This window comes from Odontesthes bonariensis, chromosome 16 (genome assembly GCF_027942865.1).
Source record: "Odontesthes bonariensis isolate fOdoBon6 chromosome 16, fOdoBon6.hap1, whole genome shotgun sequence".
Classification (NCBI taxonomy): domain Eukaryota; kingdom Metazoa; phylum Chordata; class Actinopteri; order Atheriniformes; family Atherinopsidae; genus Odontesthes; species Odontesthes bonariensis.
The window spans coordinates 5,818,818-5,829,669 of NC_134521.1; the positions used below are offsets into that span (position 1 = coordinate 5,818,818).

Here is a 10,852-nt window from a genome sequence, read left to right on the forward strand (position 1 = left end):
GCGAATGCACTGAACTCCAGTCTGCATGCACATAGCAAAAAGTACTTAATAGCACAACAAAATACATTATAGGAAAATTATCACTGAACATCTTCGATTGTTTTTAAGTCTGTATTTTTTTAATTTTCATATCTAAATGACTAATTTTTCCGTCTGCTTCACCTGTGACCCATTTCTGTCACCTTTTCTTCTGCTTTTGGATTCGTCAAGGGGGTCATCGATGGATCTGGAATAGGTGAATAAATACAGCGGGCAGAACTTGGAGTGATTAGGAGATTGACCCGAGTCTCTCCCCCAAATCTGCCACCTATCATCCTTCTACACACAATCCCTTTGTTTGGCTATTCATATCTGCACCTTGTAAGAAGAGGATGTTTCATTGGAGCCAGTTGTGCTTCACAGAGTTTGGGGTTTCTGATGGGACACTTGATTTCATTGGACATAACATTTCAAGGGGTAAGGAAGTGTTTTTTTTTTTTTTGTTTGTTTTTGTTTTTTTCCCAGTCTAAGAGGTTTGTATTTTTTGGATATCGTGACTCTTGCATTGTTTTACTGTATTCTCCTCCTGCTCATGCAAAGCATGCATCAATGAGAGGAATTATCCTTATTTGAAAGGAATGAAAATCTGGTTTGGATTGTAACGGCACTAATCTGAACTCATTACACTGGTCTTTACTGCATTGTGTAATTATGGATGTCCTTACTGTGCAGACTTTGTTGTTGCTGTGCTGAGCAGTGGTAGGCTTTGATAGGAATGATAAGAGTCATGACACCATAGGACAACTTCAGCATAAGCACAAGCATAATTCACTCATCCAATCCAAAAATGGGTGCCGTGAAAGATAATTATACTACCGTTGTTGTGTACAGCCCCACCACAGGTCAGATTCAACCACAATTTTCAATAATTCTGCTGATTTTAAAGTAAGGAACTGCCGCCAGTGTCAAGCATTTTGCAGTATAATCGCAAAAATGGTCACGATCGGTATCTGGCCATAGTTTCAGGCAATGCACATGTCTTTTTTTTTTTTATAGAAACTTGGTCCTGTTAATTCATTTTGAGCAGTAACATTATTGTATAAGGTTATTGTTCCACTTTTTTTTCCCAATATTTGTTTTAACATGCTGTATGTATTTTGTGGTGGCAAATTACATCAGTGTTTGCTGTGCTGTTGTGCGTCCAAACTCAGGACAAGCATCATCAATACGTGTCATTTTAAACCCATTCATTTAGATTTATTTATTTTTGTTATGTTTTAATCGTTGCACCATATCTTCTGTACACTGATTCTCACTGATCGTCCATAACCACACAACTTAACAGAGTGAGGACAGAGTGACGCACAGCCAGTTTATTTTCACAGTCTGGAATGATAGCTGTTTACAGACAATTCAGGGCTGCACAATAAGCTGCGGTGATAACTGACTGTCCGGTGAGTCCGAAGGGGTTTGCTCTTTGTCGAAATTAAAATTCCAGACTTTTTTTAAAACTGATACTTTTTTTCCCCAAGACCTTAACTTTATGTACTTGTAACTTGTGTGCCTACTGCCTACTTCATTGGTTGAGATTGTACCAACTGTGTTTATTAGAAGTGTTCATTTTTATAGGCTAGTATTCAATGAACAAATGCATTATTCACAGTAAATTATGCTTTTACTGATGAAAACGTTTCAAAACATGAAAATCACAAGTACATGAGTTTCACATCAAACAAGTGTCACAAAAACTATCTATTAAAAAAAATGAATGGATGGATGAATGTATGTCTCTTCACTCACATCTCATCCCGTTAGGATAATACAGTACGTGACCAGTTAGTAAAATTAAGTTTTATAGCCTACCTTCCTATTTCTCATTTCACAATGCCTTTGAGCATACTGTAAAATTCTACCATACATTTATTTTCCATACTTTATTAAGACTTTCACACAAAATTCAAGACTTTTCAAGGTCTGGAAAACAGTGCTTCAAAATTCCATACTTATTAAGACTTTCAAGACTTGCACAAGCACCCTGATTTGTGGATTTTTGGCTACAAAAAACACTGGCTTGAGGCTTCAATGATTCTCCCTCACATACATGTGCTGCCCATTCCTGAAGCATAAAAAAATAAAATAAATAACAAGTTTGAGTGTCGTCAGACTTGAGTGACGTCTGATGACACCCACAGAGAAGGTTATTAATCAAATGCACCCAACAGTCTTTTTTTGATCGAGCCGAAGAGTGTGTCCTATACTATACTGTGACTTTACTTTGCACTGTTCCAGGTAGACTGCGTTATTCTATTGAAATGAAATGTTTTTAGATTACCACAGTTTTAGGAGCTCACCTGCAGATCAGTAAATCTGCCCCAATATCATGATAATCACTATAATACCTGAAATCTAAACCTAAAAAACGAATATATGCTGTCTATATTTCTGTGTTTTATGTCTCTTACCACACGCATTGTCTGTAGTCAAGGAATATTTATTTTATGTCAATAGAATGGGATATTTTCATTTGTGCACAGCAAATTGGTTTGAGTGTGGGTCAGTTTGTTTGTATAAACATGGAAGGTTTTAAGAGTAATTATGCCCACAGGTGCCAAGCCTACAATAAAATGCCTTTTTTTATTTTTTAATGATGTTTTTAGGGAAATGTGTTTATTCTTGCAGAAAATCTGCTGTAACCTTGATTTAGAAAACACTTTTTTAAAACGAAATCTTCATTGCGTTCAGCGAAAACTTTTGTGTGTCTTTGTGTTTCTTTTTGCTTCAGATCAATGAAAACATTGTGTGAAAGAATTGAGAATCATAAACAGAGTTACTTGGCTATTCTGATTTAGATTCACTCAGACAACATGTGATCTTAATCAACCTTTGATTTGAAATGTAATCATTGAAGTGTCGAGAAGATAAAGATTCCTTAATTGTAGCTATACGCAGGCATCGTGCAGTGAAATGGGGGATTATATATTAAAGTTGCAGAATTCAATCTTAAGATTCATTTCTGGGTTTTCTTTATTAGGGTATAGATGGCCATGGCAGGTTCTGTATGATATGTATTCCTTTTAGGGATGCACAAATATATGTTATTTGCCAATAGTAAGCTTGTTGATTGCAATCAGCCTATTGGCAAATAGGATGGTATCAACCAATGGCAGTGGACGATATTTATCTGGTGTGTCCTGGTTGTATTGCACTGAACTTGCCATGAAACTGACAAAATTTAGTTTTTTTACATTCAAATTTTGAATGAGTGGACAATAGTTGTTCTTTTTATGTAAAAGGCTAAATGAATTTTTTTTTTTTACTTTTTTAAATGAAAGATTGAAAGAAAGTGTAATGAAGAACAGAGATGCATTATATCTATTAAGTTATAATGCACAGTTCAGTGTCTCGCTTGCATTAAAGGAAAAATGAATGACTAAAACAATCAATATCGGCTATTGGCCATATTCTTATTTCCTCTTGTTATAAAGTCTTCGGCCGACGATGATGTTTTTGGCTCACTTTACAAAGAGCTCTCTTCCTGTCTGGGTGAACAGAGTGAGCAGGTGGGGGCTTAACATAGAGCACTGGGAGGTCCCCATGATGAGCAACAAAGCAGAATGGGATTAACTTTTCCTGTCGATCTGAACTAACTGAGAGTGTTTGAGAAGATAAGGTTGACAGCTGAGCTAAAGGAACAGCATTCTGAGGTAAGAGTTTTTAAGTTGTGTTGAGACAGACAAGAGGACAGTGGAGAAACCTTCCCCTGTGGAGCTTGTGGTCCTGAATGCAAACTTGAAACTGGGTTGTTAGGATATTGTATTTAATATGCTGCAGGACCAGTTTCTAAAAGCACTTAAAGGGATACAAGGTAGTTTAGCGGCAGTATAGCGATCTCTATTGGTCAAACTGAAATTCTACACTGTCGTAAAAATGCCCACCTGTACACACCCACTAACTAACCATCGTGGCGAATGCTGCCGTTGTGTTATTTAGTCAGTGCAGTTAGGTCATCTGATTCACAAGTGTAGACTGCCCACGTAAGATACTATAATCAGAGATTTTCTGAAGAGAGAACTCAAGATAATATGCTATAATCCTGTTGCTGGAGGAAGTGGCCGGGGACAGCTCGTCTGGGTTTCTCTGCTCAGGCTGCTGCCCCCGCGACCCGATCCCCGGACAAGCGGCACATAATGGTTGTATGGATGGACTGTTGCTGATCTTGAATGGGATTCTTCCCTCATCGTGGTGTATTTGTGGAGTGATTCCTTTGTATTAGCAGACACTTACAAAAGTTACATCTTAGACAGATGTGCGCAGGCACTACCAACACACGCCGCAATAAACGCAGACTAGCTCTACACTATTCCGATTACAATCACAAATTAATCAATTTTCATTTGTAGATAACAATTCTTGTTCGGATCAAAACGCTATTCTTATTCTAATCAGGTCAGTCCGTGTATTTCTGAAGCTAGGCTACGTCTCGAACTCAGGAGGAATTAGAGCACCGTCATCACCTGTCTCTTTACGATCTAAAACGCAGATCACTATGGTAGATGAACAAGATCACGCTTGGAGAAATTTCACAAAGATGGGAAGTGCCAACATCGAACGTTTCATATTCAGTCTGTGAAAGGCAGAATATGAAACGCTTGGTGTTGGCTCTTCAACGCAAGCGAACACATAGCTACAACTACAGCTAGCATACAGTACCTAGCTAAGTGCCGTAAACACAAACGACTCTTCTCACGCATCGCGAAACTTCAGAAGCGGGTCGCTCCTGCCGAAGTTACATATGGGATTTTCAGCATACAGACCCCTGTTGGGAGTGAGACAGGCTTCATTCGCTTACCATTGACTTGTTTAGCCTTTGTTAAACTCCTGAAGGCTATAATTTTAGGTGAAAATGCTACCTAGTGCCCCTTTAAGCAGTAAAGGATTAAGTGTCAAAATGCCATCATCATGATTGTCATCGTATAAACTGGATACTGTGTGACATGACAAACCTCATTAAAATGGTTCAGTGTGTTCCTGCTGCACTTTCATTCACACACATGCCCGAACGGCACCGTCATTAATGCACTGAAGTGTCATGAATTTTTTAGTGCTTTCTGTCTCTGTCAAACACAATAACCACTCTGCAGTATTCAAAAATAACCGTAAGGTACTGTGGTTGTTGCAATAGTTCAGAGCTGATTTCTGAAACTCAGAGCAGCATTGCTCACGATTGTACTTGTAGTTTCCATCAGTGAACGCCAAATTTTCACTGTGATTCAGCAAATACACAGGCAGTTCTTATTAGTGTTATTGTGTTTGTCTTAACCAGCTTACTCATGGAAAAGCTGCGTCTGTTCTCTGACATGAGAACATCTTTATTTGTTTATTTCTTATTTTCAACCTCGATCTTGAGAGAGTCAAAATTGATGTTTTTCATAATTAATCAAAGCTGCATCCAGGACCTGTGCCAAAACTACAATCTGTGGATAGTTTTAAAGAACTTCCAGTACATCATAAACAGATTTGAGTTGATATATATGCCAGCACTTAATTCATTCAACACTGGGTGATACACAGTGGTAAACATGGCCCTGTCCTAGCATTTGGCATGTTATGTTGTGAATAAAATATCGGTTTATTGGATTTTCAGATCATATTATTTAGTGCTTATCGAAATTTCACACAGCATCCCAACTTTTTACTTCGGCAAAATGTTTTTTTAGTTAAGTTTGGTGCAATTGTAAAAACTGTCTGTGTGTCACATCTGATCATTATATTGTACATTTGTGGTATGATCACGACACCCCCTGAATGTAATGTTGTTTTTCTCACAGCACATGTATGTTTTACCCTCTGCTTGGATGTAGTCATATTTTTCTGATGCCCTCATGATGATCTTTGTAAACACAGCTTTGGTTAGATTCTCCACACCAGCCTGTCTGTTTGAGGTTTTTTGAGTGTGATGGAGCGTGATGCATGTTGTTTGACCGTGAAATCAGCCACCTGACTAACCCGCCTGTTCAGGTGTTGTTGAATGGAATGGGCACCAAGCTGCGTAAGCTCTACTTTCCACCACTTCACATGGAGGGATTGACTGACTTTGTAAAAAACTTCAGAAAATGTAACAGAATTTCACAGGCAACACTTTATTTTGTTCTGTAATGTTTTTACAAAGACTCCTTCTGTAACATATTCTCAGTGGCATAGCACATCTGCCATCTGTTTTCCGTTTTAAATGATCTAAAGAGGCTTTGTCTCACTTTCTCAGGGGGGACTGGTCTGTGTGTCACAACCAGGGACCATCAGTCGCTTTTATGGTCTACAAGAAATAAAGAAAGTTTGAATTATTAATTCGGTGCTGAAGCTGCAACAGATTAGAGTACAAGCTCGGAACACTTTTGAACAATGGGGACAGTTGCTGTTTGAAAAATCCCTTCTTTCACCGCTGCTGAAAGCTTTGATGGTACACCAGACGAATACTTCATCTCTCTCAAAGCGCACTCTGGTCTCTTCAGAGATATTAATCCACTGTCTGACTCATATCGGTGAACCTCTTACTTCCCATCTCACTTTCTTGACTGCAAGGCACAGCTGTTAATGAGAGGATTAATTTAACATTTGTTAATTTAGGGGAGAATTTACTAAATTGGATGCTGATAAAGCTTCCACAGCATAGTATTGGCTTCATATTGAATTATATTGAGTGATAGAGTTATAGAGTTACATTTTTGATAGGTCGATATTTTTCTTTCTACTAAAAAGTGATAGAAATTCGTCTTTGAATGAGACTTGCTATGCCCCTTTTTTCAAAGTAGACAAAATTTCCAGAGATCTTAAGTAGATTTTTGACTTCTATGCTGCTGACTACCATGCAAAAGCAAATTTGGACACGTATATCGTACCTTTGAAACGTGTTGTGTCCCTATGAGAGGGCATGCATTACCTAGCCAAAGAGCTAACACTTACACACAACAAACCAAAGTCTGATTGGCAATTTTTATTTTCAAAATAATTAGATCATGCTTAAAAGATTGACTGCAGTTTGGCCACAGACAGTTGGTACTGACCCTTCTGACTGACACACGGGCAGGATGACAAGTTAAAACACCAGTTACTAGTTGTGCAGTAATTATTCCACATCCCATATCAGCTCCATAAACCCCGGGCTTCACTGTTCGCCCATTCCTTTTTGTTTTGTTGTGGTTTTTAACAGCTAATTTGAGAAACCGTTGCTCGTATTGTCTTGTTTTAACAGACGTTTGGGTTTCGAATGGTGGAGGGTGGTGCATTTGACAATGGAAATCGGAATTACCAACCTAATATATTCAAAAAATTATTCAAGACCACCAATTAGAAGACTGATATCCTAGTCTCCATATGAGACATTACATCATGTACAGGTGAAACATTTCAGCTTTTTTCTTTTTGAAGTAAAAGTGTCACTGGTGATTAGGATTTGACAAGAGGAAAAGAATATCAACTTCCCATTCCCCCCCCCCCCCCCCCCCCCCCCCCCCCCAAGTAAAGTGCCAGGTCTGTGTTTCTTCTGAGTTTTTGAGTTGTTAGTTATCTCAGACAAGAATTTAAAAAAAACTTAATTTCTTAATTTTGTTTGTTTGTTTTTTACAGATACAAACCGGCAGGAGCTCCTTTTGTACCAAACTTGAGCTGCAACCATCTACACTTTATTACTGTACTCTTCTTTTTTTTTTTTTTTTTTTTTTTGCTTTTAGGCAGATAAGACTCATTTGGACAAAGGAATGTGTAAAAAAAAAAAAACTGCATCTCTTCAAAATGGACAACTGCCATGGTATCATTGTCTCCTTTTTGTCTCAGGCTGCAGAGACAATTGCATTTTCCCAGTTGAAATATTCTCTGACATTACATGTGCAAAAGCACATTGGAAAACTACACCTGAAACGCTAAGCTGCGTTTGCTAAAGACTATGAAACTGTGAATGTGTACTTGACTTGTTAAAAGTCATTCAGATTATCTGGCTTTCTTTCAGAGGAGCTGCTGTGAGGGCTTTTCTGATGCTTCAGTGATAACCACTGACATGAGAGATTAAAGAAAACAACAAAGCCCACATATCTCCACGTACACACAACACTCATAAATCTGTGCAGTATGTTTAAACTGAAGAGATTAAAAAAATCCAGCCCCTTTTTGGTTTTATTGTGTGAAAACAACGTGCTCTTGCCAGCTTTGTTAGTTCTTTTTTAATCTTTTGCACAAAGATAAGGCAAAAGAGAGACAGAGAGACAAAACAGCAGCTTGTGGTTCAGTTTTGTTGGACAGCAATCAGAGACTGACAAGAAAGGTAGAAGCGCAGGCATATATTCTGTTCTGAATATGGAGATGCCCAAGGTGAATACTACAATCTTTTTCCAACATCTAAGATTTCCCTAAAAACAGCAGAAATCTAACTTCAGTCTTTCCTGTACACTGTGCTATAACAATGTTATATTTGTGTCCTCATTCATGTATCCTTTCAATCACTTTGAGAGGACTTTTGTGGGGAATAAATCATGTTTACTCTGCTCTTCCTGGTTAGCCATTCATCATGCCTGCTGTCAAACAATACAAATGGTTAGTTACGATGTGACAAATGTTCTACCTCACTTTGCAGACCCAAGTATTTACCACTTTTGGCTGGCGTCAGTCTTGTGTTTGTGTCCTTGGCAATATGGCTGCTGACGCTTCTGGATGTGCTGCGTCACACATTTTGTTATGTTCTTGGGTGGCGTCATGCGGTCTTTATGCTGCTATTTTTTCTCTTCCCAGGCTTTTGTCAGTGCTGAGTTGTGCTCCTTGGAGCGTGCAGTGTGACGCTTTCATGCTAGTAATTTACAAAGTGGAGAGATGTAAATATTAATGATTGAGCATTTATAAATCAGTTTAATAGGACATTAATATGATCTGTGGCATATTTTATTGCATTTTGTCGTTTTGAAGGATCCCACAGGCAAGCTCTGAAATCTTACTTTATGTGCGACTGAATGAGGCTTTTGTCACAGAAGACAAACGCTCTTCTTCTCTCCACACACTTGATGTTGCATGAGTCATCCACACAGAGACGCTCACAGATATTCTGGAGGCATTGTAACAAACTGAAACTCATGTGCCAAGCTTGAGATCAACTTGGTTAACCTTGTAGCACCCACAGTTGCAGATATGCAACAAGCTTTTTATTTATTTACATTATTTACTTACATTATATTTTTATTTATATTCACTATGATCAGTCCCGGAACAATTAAAAGTAAAAAAATACATAACTGAAATGCAGCGAGACTGCTACATAATCTTTCCAGACTTTTAGACAAACACGTAAGTGAACATAATCAGACAAGTGTGCCTGATTACAGTAGACAAGCCGATAAAAGTTGACAATTCCATACTTTTGTCAGATCAGGCATTGTTTCTTTTATTTCTGTGGGGAGAAGAGAAAGTTGGCTCACGTACAGTCAATTTCCAGCTGAGAGATCACTGAGGGCAGACAGAGGAGAAAGAGTCCGGATTCAGCCAGCCATAAAGATTATTGTAGAGGGTTTATATCTTTTGGAGTCAGAGGAATACTTAAAAGTGACTCGTTGTTTTGGGTCACGTTTTTTGATAGGATTGCTTGTGAACACAAAGTAGCACCGATCTACAAGTGACGGCCTTCAACCGTCACTTGTAGATCGGTTATTCTTGCACATTTTCTTAATTTGGGCAGAAAAGTTGCTAATTGAATTGACTAAGTTAATGCTTGCCAATCGAAATTATGTCTTAAAACATGAATAAAAATCATCCTAAGTTTGGCACTTCAGTGGCAAATATGTTGACATGTTTCTGATGTTGGCACATGCCCCCATAGGTACTTATTTGCGAAAGGCATCCAGATGCAGTGCAGACACCCTCTCAATTAAAGGTCCATGGAGGCTGCATGATGTCAGTTTGAATATTTTTTTGGCTATATTTAGCTAATATTTTAAGCGGAGCTGTGCCAAATTGAATCTGCTCTCTTTTCAAGAGGCAGGTAGGCCGATTACTATCTATTATTGTTTCAGTGTAGGTGGGAGATTTGCCAGACTCTCCTAGTAATTGAAATATATCCGATGTGCAAGCGAACCAGTCCTCGTATTACAGCTCATAATACACAAGGAGGTAATAGAATATGAATCCCTTGATGGTGCTCTGTATGTAGTGATAAAGAGCTCATTTTCGTTTCAGTTTTTGTCTTGACTGTCAGCTATGACAAAGGGGGGAACGTGCGTGTGTATATCTTTTTTCTTTGAATTTTTCAGGCAGTAAGACTTTTTTTTTGTTTTTTTGATGGGACGAACATGAATACCTCACGACCTACCTCTTGAATACTACCTCACGTGTAATTGAATTCCAATAAAGTTTAAGAACATGCTCCTTGAGTGACTGTCTTTCACAGTAATGGTTTTATGATTGTTGTCTTGGGCCACATGTAGAACTAATCAGTTTTCAAATTTAGCTTGCAATTCATATAGTGGCATTTACCTTTTTGTGTGTGGGTTTTTTTTAGTTTTTTTTTTAAATTTTTTTAATTTAAAGGTTACTTTATACTTTTATACTTTAAGTAGGTTTTGGAGCACATACTTTTTTACTTTTACTTGAGTAAAGAGGTCAAGTTGATACTTCAACTTTTACCAGAGTGTTTTTAAACTGCAGTATCTATACTTCTACTTAAGTAACAAATGTGTGTACTTTTGACACCACTGCAGATACCTTATACATTTTCTTTTATTCTTCTTTTATATTTTTTTTATTCATTTTTATTCATATTTAATTTTAATTATCTTTTGATTGGTAGCAGGACAAGGAAGTATTTCACTGCACTTTGTACTTTGTATGATTGTGTATGTGG

At 37.9% G+C, this 10,852-nt stretch overlaps 1 protein-coding gene across 2 annotated transcripts in view; it reads left to right on the forward strand.

Annotated features, from left to right (window-relative positions):
* The window catches only part of b3glctb (beta 3-glucosyltransferase b), a 31,795-nt gene extending 23,647 nt beyond the window's left edge, over positions 1–8,148 (forward strand). Inside the window, exons 16-17 of one of the 2 annotated variants that reach the window (XR_012773275.1) lie at positions 211–456; positions 7,603–8,148. The gene's annotated coding sequence lies outside the window, so the exon portion shown is untranslated. Of the gene's footprint in view, positions 1–210; positions 3,061–7,602 lie in introns of those variants that run through there. The other variant, XM_075487499.1, reaches the window with a different exon arrangement.
* The last annotated feature ends 2,704 nt before the right edge of the window (positions 8,149–10,852 follow it).